This window comes from Pelobates fuscus, chromosome 3 (assembly GCF_036172605.1).
Source record: "Pelobates fuscus isolate aPelFus1 chromosome 3, aPelFus1.pri, whole genome shotgun sequence".
Taxonomy (NCBI): Eukaryota; Metazoa; Chordata; class Amphibia; order Anura; family Pelobatidae; genus Pelobates; species Pelobates fuscus.
The window spans coordinates 245902833-245913110 of NC_086319.1; the positions used below are offsets into that span (position 1 = coordinate 245902833).

At 46.1% G+C, this 10278-nt stretch overlaps 1 pseudogene; it reads left to right on the forward strand.

Moving 5' to 3' along the window:
- The first annotated feature begins 6714 nt into the window (after positions 1 to 6714).
- On the forward strand, positions 6715 to 8476 carry LOC134601048 (polypyrimidine tract-binding protein 3-like; annotated as a pseudogene).
- The last annotated feature ends 1802 nt before the right edge of the window (positions 8477 to 10278 follow it).

Here is a 10278-nt window from a genome sequence, read left to right on the forward strand (position 1 = left end):
CCAGTAGAATGTAAACATTATTATTAAAAGGACGCTATAGTCACTAGAACAACTACAGCTTATTGAATTTGTTCTGGAGAGTAGAATCATTACCTTAAGGCTTTTTGCTGTAAACACTCTTTTCAGAGAAAATGCAGTGTTTACATTACAGCCTAGTGATAACTTCACTGGCCACTCCTCAGATAGCTGTTAGAGACCCTTCCTGGGTCATGACTGCTTTAAATGCATCCAAGCATTCAGTGTCTCCTCCCTCTGCATGCAGACACTGAACTTTCCTCATAGAGCTTCATTGATTCAATTCATCTCTATGAGGAGATGCTGATTGGCCAGGGCTTTGTTTGAATCATGCTGGCTCTGCCCCTGATCTGCCTCCTTGTCAGTCTCAGCCAATCCTATGGGGAAGCATTGTGATTGGATCAGGCCACCACTTCTGATGATGTCAGCAGACAGCTTGTTTTTCTGAGGCAGACAGCATGCAGACCTACAGCTTCAGGCTTGAATACAGTAAGATTTTGCTATATTTATGGAGGCATGAGGGGCCCAAGGGGGCTAGATGGTAGGTTTAACACTATAGGGTCAGGAATACATGTTTGTGTTCCTGACCCTATGGTGATCCTTTAATTGTTACTATACATGAGCATAATGACAGCTTATAGTATATACAACTGCATTACTAAAATAGAACATAAGTGTTTCAATATGTGTTAGCCCTTCCTTCCTCGTTTTTCCTTGGCTCCCCTATAATTTGTGCACCCTGTAGGCTCTTGTGTACTGCAGGTTGGTAATTTTGGGAAACATTGTTACAACCACACCATGCAACTCTTAGTTCTACTGTCCAGACCTCTGATAGAAGAATACATTTCTCTTCCAGGTGAAGACCAACACTGGATTGTAGAGGAGGTAAATAAGCAATGAAAAAAGGAAAACAACCCTATGCGTGTATTCATATATTACTTATGAACTTTATCAAATTCTAGGCCTTTACCATTATTTAGCATTTATTATCAAAAGCTAAGCCTTTAACTTTGTTTAACATTTACTATTTTATCCCTAATCAGGGGTCTAGGGATTAAACATATTAGTACTAGTGATGTCCCGAACGGTTCGCTGACGAATAGTTCCTGGCGAACATAGCGTGTTCGCGTTCGCCACGGCCGGCGAACATATGCAATGTTCGCGTTCGCCACGGCCGGCGAACATATGCAATGTTCGGTCCGCCCCCTATTTTTTTTTGTGTGGTCTTTCAGCCAAATTTACTAATTCTAAGTAAAAATTACTTAGTATTAGTAAATTGTGCCCCTACTCGTAATACCGCGAGTAGGGGCATGTCTATTAAACAGTGAGCATGTCTATTAAACAGTCTATTAAACAGTGAGCAGTGGCTGCTCACTGTTAAAAAAAAAGGGTCCCCCCTTCCTGAGCAGGTGGGGGCCCTAAAGTAAAAAAAAGGGGGAGGACTTATTGTCCTTCCCCCTGGCCCCCACCCCTGAGCGGTGGGTGGGGGCCCTAAATACCAATAGGGGGGGACCTATTGTCCTCCCCCCGGCCCCCACCCCTGAGCGGCGGGTGGTGGCCCTAAATACCAATGGGGGGACCTATTGTCCTCCCCATGGCCCCCACCCCTGAGCAGCGGGTAGGGGCCCTAAATACCAATAGGGGGTGGACCTATTGTCCTCCCACCCCCACCCCTGAGCGGCGGGTGGGGGCCCTAAATACCAATAGGGGGGACCTATTGTCCTCCCCCCCGGCCCCCACCGCTGAGCGGCGGGTGGGGGCCCTAAATAACAATAGGGGGTACCTAAGGTCCTACCCCCGGCCACCACCCCTGAGCGGCGGGTGGGGGCCCTAAATACCAATAGGGGGGCACCTATTGTCCTCCCCCAGGCCCCCACCCCTGAGCGGCGGGTGGGGGCCCTATGTACCAATAGGGGGGACCTAATGTCCTCCCCCCAGCCCCCACCCCTGAGCGGCGGGTGGGGGCCCTAAATACCAATATTGGGGGGACCTATTGTCCTCCCCCCGGCCCCCACCCCTGAGCGGCGGGTGGGGGCCCTAAAAAAATGGCCCCCCCAGGTGACTAGGGGTCCCCAAACCCCTAGTCACCCCCTCCACCCCAAAAAAATGGTCCCCCTACCTACCCCTTCACCCTAAAAATAATGAGGGGGAGTCAATAAAGCTAAAAACCTGTGAATAAATAAAAACAAACTTACCATTAGATGTCTTCTTTTTTCTAAAATCTTCTTTCTTCAGCCCCCAAAAAGGCCAAATAAAAAAATGAACGCAAATTTTTTTAATCCTTCTTCACCCTTCGAGGGCATGCCGCGTACTGAGCTCCGCAGGGCGGGTCAAGGCTTATAAAGCCTTGTCACGCCCTGCAATTAGGGTTAGAACACTCTGATTGGTTGGTTTAAGCCAATCAGAGTGCTCTGTGTCATTTTACACAGCGTGGGAAAATTCCAAAGAACTTTCCCACGCTGTGTAAAATGACACAGAGCACTCTGATTGGGTGGATTTCAAGCCACCCAATCAGAGTGCTCTGTGTCATTTTACACAGAGTGGGAAAGTTCTGTGGAATTTTCCCACGCTGTGTAATTTGACTCATAACTCTCTGATTGGTTACTTAATCCACCAATCAGAGTGTTATGAGTCAAATTACACAGCGTGGGAAAATTCCACAGAACATTCCCACGCTGTGTAAAATGATACCGAGCACTGTGATTGGGTGGCTTGAAATCCACCCAATCAGAGTGTTCTGTGTAATTTTACACAGCGTGGGAAAGTTCTTTGGAATTTTCCCACGCCGTGTAAAATGACACAGAGCACTCTGATTGGCTTAAACCAACCAATCAGAGTGTTCTAAGCCTAATTGCAGGGCGTGGCAAGGCTTTATAAGCCTTGACCCGCCCTGCATAGCTCAGTACGTGGCGTGCCCTCGAAGGGTGAAGAAGGATTAATTTTCGTTGCGCTCATTTTTTTTTTTTTTTTTTTTTAATGTGCGACGGTTATATTGGCTTTTTATTTGGCCTTTTTGGGGGCTGAAGAAAGAAGATTTTAGAAATAAGAAGACATCTAATGGCAAGTTTATTTTTATTTATTTACAGGTTTTTAGCTTTATTGACTACCCCCTCATTATTTTTAGGGTGAGGGGGGTAGGTAGGGGGACCATTTTTTTTAGGGGGGAGGGGCTGACTAGGGGTTTGGGGACCCCTAGTCACCTGGGGGGGCATTTTTTTTAGGGCCCCCAACCGCTGCTCAGGGGTGGGAGCTGGGGTGGAGGACATTAGGTCCCCCCCTATTGGTATTTAGGGCCCCCACCCGCCGCTCAGGGGTGGGGGCCGGGGGGGAGGACAATAGGTCCCACCTGTATTGGTATTTAGGGCCCCCACCCGCGCTCAGGGCTGGGAGGCGGGGGGAGGACAATAGGTCCCCCCATTGGCATATAGGGCCCCCACCCGCCATTCCGGGGTGGGGGGCGGGGGGAGGATAATAGGTCCCCCTCTATTGGTATGTAGGGCCCCCACCCGCCGCTCAGGGGTGGGGGCCGGGGGGGAGGACATTAGGTCCCCCCATTGGTATTTAGAGCCCCCACCCTCCGCTCAGGGGTGGGGGCCGTGGGGGAGGACAATAGGTCCCCCCTCATTGGTATTTAGGGCCCCCACCTGCCGCTCAGGGGTGGGGGCCGGGGGGAGGACATTAGGTCCCCCCATTGGTATTTAGGGCCCCCTCCCGCCACTCAGGGGTGGGGGCCGGGGGGAGGACAATAGATCCCCCTTTTGGTATTTAGGGTCCCCACCCGCTGCTCAGGGGTGGGGTGTGGGGGGAGGACAATAGGTTCCCCCCCTATTGGTATTTAGGGCCCCCACCCGCCACTCAGGGGTGAGGGCCGGGGGGGAGGACAATAGGTCCCCCCTATTGGTATTTAGGGCCCCCACCTGCCGCTCAGGGGTGGGGGCCGGGGGGAGGACAATAGATCCCCCTTTTGGTATTTAGGGTCCCCACCCACTGCTCAGGGGTGGGGGCCGGGGGGAGGACAATTGGTCCCCCCTCTATTGGTATTTAGGGCCCCCACCCGACGCTCAGGGGTGGGGGCCGGGGGGAGGACAATAGGTCCCCCCCTATTGGTATTTAGGGCCCCCACCCGCCGCTCAGGGGTGGGGGCCGGGGGGGAGGACAATAGGTCCCACCTGTATTGGTATTTAGGGCCCCCACCCGCGCTCAGGGCTGGGAGGCGGGGGGAGGACAATAGGTCCCCCCATTGGCATATAGGGCCCCCACCCGCCATTCAGGGGTGGGGGGCGGGGGGAGGATAATAGGTCCCCCTCTATTGGTATGTAGGGCCCCCACCCGCCGCTCAGGGGTGGGGGCCGGGGGGGAGGACATTAGGTCCCCCCATTGGTATTTAGAGCCCCCACCCTCCGCTCAGGGGTGGGGGCCGTGGGGGAGGACAATAGGTCCCCCCTCATTGGTATTTAGGGCCCCCACCTGCCGCTCAGGGGTGGGGGCCGTGGGGGAGGACATTAGGTCCCCCCATTGGTATTTAGGGCCCCCTCCCGCCACTCAGGGGTGGGGGCCGGGGGGAGGACAATAGATCCCCCCTTTTGGTATTTAGGGTCCCCACCCGCTGCTCAGGGGTGGGGGCCGGGGGGGAGGACAATTGGTCCACCCTCTATTGGTATTTAGGGCCCCCACCCGCCGCTCAGGGGTGGGGTGTGGGGGGAGGACAATAGGTTCCCCCCCTATTGGTATTTAGGGCCCCCACCCGCCACTCAGGGGTGAGGGCCGGGGGGGAGGACAATAGGTCCCCCCTATTGGTATTTAGGGCCCCCACCTGCCGCTCAGGGGTGGGGGCCGGGTGGAGGACAATAGATCCCCCTTTTGGTATTTAGGGTCCCCACCCACTGCTCAGGGGTGGGGGCCGGGGGGAGGACAATTGGTCCCCCCTCTATTGGTATTTAGGGCCCCCACCCGCCGCTCAGGGGTGGGGGCCAGTGGAGGAGGACAATAGGCCCCCCCTATTGGTATTTAGGGCCCCCACCCGCCGCTCAGAGGTGGGGGCCGGGGGGAGGACATTAGGTCCCCCCCTATTGGTATTTAGGGCCCCCAACCGCCACTCAGGGGTGGGGGCCGGGGGGAGGACAATAGGTCCCCCCCTTATTCTTGTTTAGGGCCCCCACCCACCACTCAGGTGGGTGGGGGCCCATCACTATTGTGGCCAGAAAGAGTCCCTATGGGTTTTAAAATTCGCCTGGCTATTGAATTCTATGGCGGTTTGCCGGGTTCGCCCGTTCGCGAACATTTGCGGAAGTTCGCGTTCGCCGTTCGCGAACAGCAAATTTCATGTTCGCGACATCACTAATTAGTACTCATTATAGCTAACATGACTTGGCCTTTTAATCTAACGCCATAGAAAACACATTAAAATAATGCTTAACACATAAACTGCAAGCACCAGTTTAAACATGGTGACTATAGTATGACTGTATAAAAAAATAGTTTCACATGTCTCTGCATTTTTTTACATCCATTTATTTAAGGTTACAATCCAAGTCTTGCATTAGCATTATGCACGCCATGCATTATGCAAATGCTCAGTGTTATCAATCATTCTGTATAGTTTCTAAAGTAAATAAAAATTAAGTCACGTTTTTTGATTCAGGCCATAGCTTTATAGTAATCATGACCATTTATCTAGGACAAATAGCTGAGCAAGTACAATGTAATTGCACATGAACCAAATTCTATTAGCTGCAATGTGCAATGCTCTGTTAATGCTACAATGCCACACTTATGCTTGTTATATAGAAGTTGAATTGGCATCCAGATACTTGTATTTTTTAAATTCCCTTTTTCAAAAATAAATGAAAATATATTTGTCTACTGATCTATGTCTATCTCTCACTATTATTCTCACTATTTTTATTTTTCTTGCTGGGAAATATATTAGCAATAATGCTGCAATTCTAAGCATAAATATAAATAAATAATTTGTAGCAATTATTTTAGCAATTGGTATATCAATGTGTTTTTGCATATGTAATAGAGGTTCTTTACACAAATGTATAATATAGGGACCTTCCTTAAACAATATTTAGAAGCACAAACTGACTTAACAGTGTAACTCAGCTTTCATTGGATATACTTCTTTTTTTTTTTTCTGGTATAACTGCATAGTTTTATCAACAGCAGGAACAATTATTGCTTAAAAGGATACTCCACTGCCCAAATACAAAAATATAACGGTTTAGCAGATATACTCCAAGTGAAAACATGCCTGCATTTAATTATGCATTTTTTTAAATTGAGGTGTATATCTAAAAACAGTATTTCTCTCGTCTGAAACCTTTGCAAGCCATCCCCTCTTACCCAAGCCCAAACTTTCTGTGGCTGTCCAATCACAGACTTCCCAATGAAGTTCAATGAGGAATCTTTGCAAGGCAAGTGCTCTGGGCAATTGCTGCCTCTTGAGTTTAGCTCCACCGAGCTAAACATATTAGAAAGTAACATGACAGGTTTTCTGTTTGACAGCTAGTGGGATGTAACCAGGTTAATTTCTAAAATTATCAATCTCTACACCTTCCCTCCTCCTCCTGCCTCTTCTCTACTCTGAGCTTATTTTGCTCCCTCTCTGTCTCTCTGTCTCTTTTTCCTGCTCTCATCCTCTGGGCCATGGATGGTGAGGATTTAACAAGCTTCTCTCTTCAGGAGCATTTTACCATGAGTCATTCCACTCCAGCCACAGCTAATGGTAACAAAATCTACTATCCTCCCTTTCTCCACCTAAAGTTCTACACATCTGCAACATTCCAAAATATGTCACTGAATCAGAGATCATCTCACTAAGTCTGTCTTTTGGAAAAGTTAACAATCTTATAATGATGAAAGTAAAAAGTCAGGAATTCCTGGAATTCGCTTCTGAAGAAGCAGCAGTCAACATGGTGAATTACTATACACCTCTTACTCCTCACCTCCACAGCCAACCTGTGTACATTCAGAATTCTAAACACAGAGAAATGAAGACCAACAATCTGCCAAACAAAAGGAGAGCGGTGGCAACCTTGCAGGCAGTAAACACCGTCCAGTCAGGAGGCTCTCACAGGTGGGCCTGGGATTGATGGCTTGATTCACACTCACTGGAAAGAGTCCAGTCCTCAGAATTAAAGTGGATAATTTATTTTACACTGTCACTTTTGAAGTTCTACATCAGATGTTCTCCATGCTTGAAACTATACTGAATATAATCAATTTCATTCCAGGCCTTGTTGCTGTATGCTGATCCTATGCATGATCCTCAAACCAAAGTGACTCTCGATGGGAAGAATATGTACAATAATTGTACACTCTGCACATTTAATCTTCCTAGCTAACAAGCCTTAATGTCAAGTACAACAATGATGAGTTTGGATTTTACCTGCATCAATCTACTTACTGGGCTGCATCTTTTGGGGCTCCAGGTATGATCTCATAAATTATGTTGTAGCTGCTGACTTTGCTCCAGCTATTGGTTTCCCTTAGGCACGCCTTTCAGTGCAGAGTGTTCCAGGAGGTGCCCTGTGCCCACTTGTACTCACCACTTCTGCCATCACTGGGCCTATAGTTGGAATATACATACACAATGGGTGGAGTATCTTGGTTGGAGGTATAAGAATATGGCAGGGATACAAATGGGATAACTGTAACACAAAAATAAAAACACAAGCACCTAGTGCAAGATCACACAATACATGGATAATAAAATGAAGATTTCGTGATTTGGTACTCACAAAGGAATAGAAATAGAAAACTATAGTTGGAGTATCCACAATGCCAGGGCACTCTGTTTTGTTGGTTAGAAGCCTAAACCTGATTTTATCTTACCTCACTTACTCTTTATGTTACTTGGTATATGTGGAGAAGTCCACCATGCAAGATAATAACACATAGGATAAATAGGATAATGCACTGGTGCAGATAGCAGATGCAACCCAATAACACCTTGCCATGAGTCACTCAAATGGACTGAGACTTCATGGAGGGTATTACCCTGTGAATCACCCTCTCAAAGTTGTCAATTTTCCCTGAGGGGGTAATGATGACCAAGAAATAACCAAGGATTATGCTAAAAGCCCGCAACATTGCTTTAAGGAACCTGAATCAAAGAACTACCAGAATATCCTCCCACCTTCAGCAGCTTTGCATCGATCAAATATTCCGCCTTGAGTAATTGATGATGATCTAAAGATGCTTTTTGACAGCCTTAGTTGTTTAACCTCTTAAGGACACATGACATGTGTGACATGTCATGATTCCCTTTTATTCCAGAAGTTTGGTCCTTAAGGGGTTAAACAAGGCCTTACTTTTCTCAAAAAATGATCAAAATATGGCACTAATCCAACTTGGATCTGTGGAAGAAGCTATTATGACTTTAACTAAACTGCACAACCATTACTTGGGAGAGAACCACCATTCACTAGCTACTTTCTCTAAATCAATCATATAAGTTCCAATGCCTCACAGCCAGACTATACTTGATTTACATTCTTCCATTTAAAGACTGGACCAAGGTTTCATTAAAAATCCTCAGAGACACTCTGAAGATACTAAGAGACCAACTTATTTAAGAAGACAGAGCTTCTCAGGTCAACACACACATTGTGTACTGACCAAGCAAAGTGGAAATCCCCAAGACTTGAAATAACGAAACAGTCTGCTTGCTTTCAGTAAGACTAACATTTCGCATTTTTGTGGAAAACATCCAGAACACTTCCTATTTTATTATAATTCTTATTTTTGCCAAAATAAAATGAAAAAAAGAGAACACATTCTTCACACATATGAAGCATTTCAGCAAACGTAAATGATTTAGGGGTCCAGAGTGCCCCTTCCAGTGGTCATTTACAACTGAAAAGAATGCAACTCTTACATAAGACCCCTGCATATGATAAGAGAGACCCACATTGCACTCTCACCTGGAAATAAATTATTCAACTCTCTTGAATATTTAATAAAAAAAAATGTCTACATATGTACTCATACATTATACTGGAATAAGCACCAGTGAATATATATCTTGAATAACAGCTTTAACATATATTTAACAAAGACAGCTTTTTGTTTTCTTTGTTAAATATATGCATGGTACAATTATTAGCACCATTTTAGTCAATACTCTGTGCTACCTTTTGACAAGATAACAACTCTGAGTCTTCTCCTATAATGTCTGATGAGTTTGAAGAATACATGGCAAGGGATCTAAAACCATTCTTCCATACAAAATCTATCCAGGTGAATGCTGGTGACCTCTGCTCTTTATTTCAGGGGTCTGGGATGGCCATGGCAGGACCTGGATTTTTTGGTCAGTAAATGATTTTTGTGCTGATTTGGATGTATATTTTGGAACTTTGTCCTCCTGGAAGATACAATTGTGGCCCATTTTAAGTTTTTTGGCAGAGTCAGTGAGAGGTTTAGTTAATATCTTTTTATATTCGATAGAGTCCATGATGCCATGTATCTTAACAAATTCCAGGTCCTCTGGCAAAAAAAAAAACACCTACAATACATGAAAGAGCCACTACTATGTTAACTGTTGGCATGAGGTACTTTTCCATATGGCTACCTCCCGGTGTGCACCAAGCCCACCTCTGGTGTTTATTGACAAAAAGCTCTATTTTGGTTTCATCTGACCATAGAACCTGATCCCATTTCAAGTTCTGTTAGTGTCTGGCAAATTGAAGTTGCTTGATTTTGTTGGATGAGAGTAGAGGCTTTTTTTTTTTTTTAAAAACCTTTCCAAACAACTTGTAGGTGGGGATGTAGGCGATGCCAGATTGAAGTTTTGTAAACTTTATGACCCCAAAACACAACTAACATCTGTAATTCTCCATCTGTGATCCTTGGAGATTGTTTGGCCACTCGACCCATCCTCTTCTCAGTGCGTATAGATAATATAGACAGACATCCTCTTCAAGGTTGATTCATAACATTTCCAGTTGACTCAAATTCCTAATTATTTCCCTGATTGTGGAAATGGTCATTTTTAATGCTTTGCTATTTTCTTACAGACAACTTTTTGCCGCACATCACAGCTATATTCCTTGGTCTTACCCATTGTGATGAATGACTTAGGGAATTTGACCTACGTGTTTGCTCATATTTATGGCCCTGTAGAACAGGTAGTTATAGTTAAATAACTTATAGTTACTCCAATTATATTGTATAATTATTGGTGTACTGATGTTGAATCAATTTTTCTTATATGATTCATAGGGGTGCCAATAATTGTGCCACACATATATTTACCAA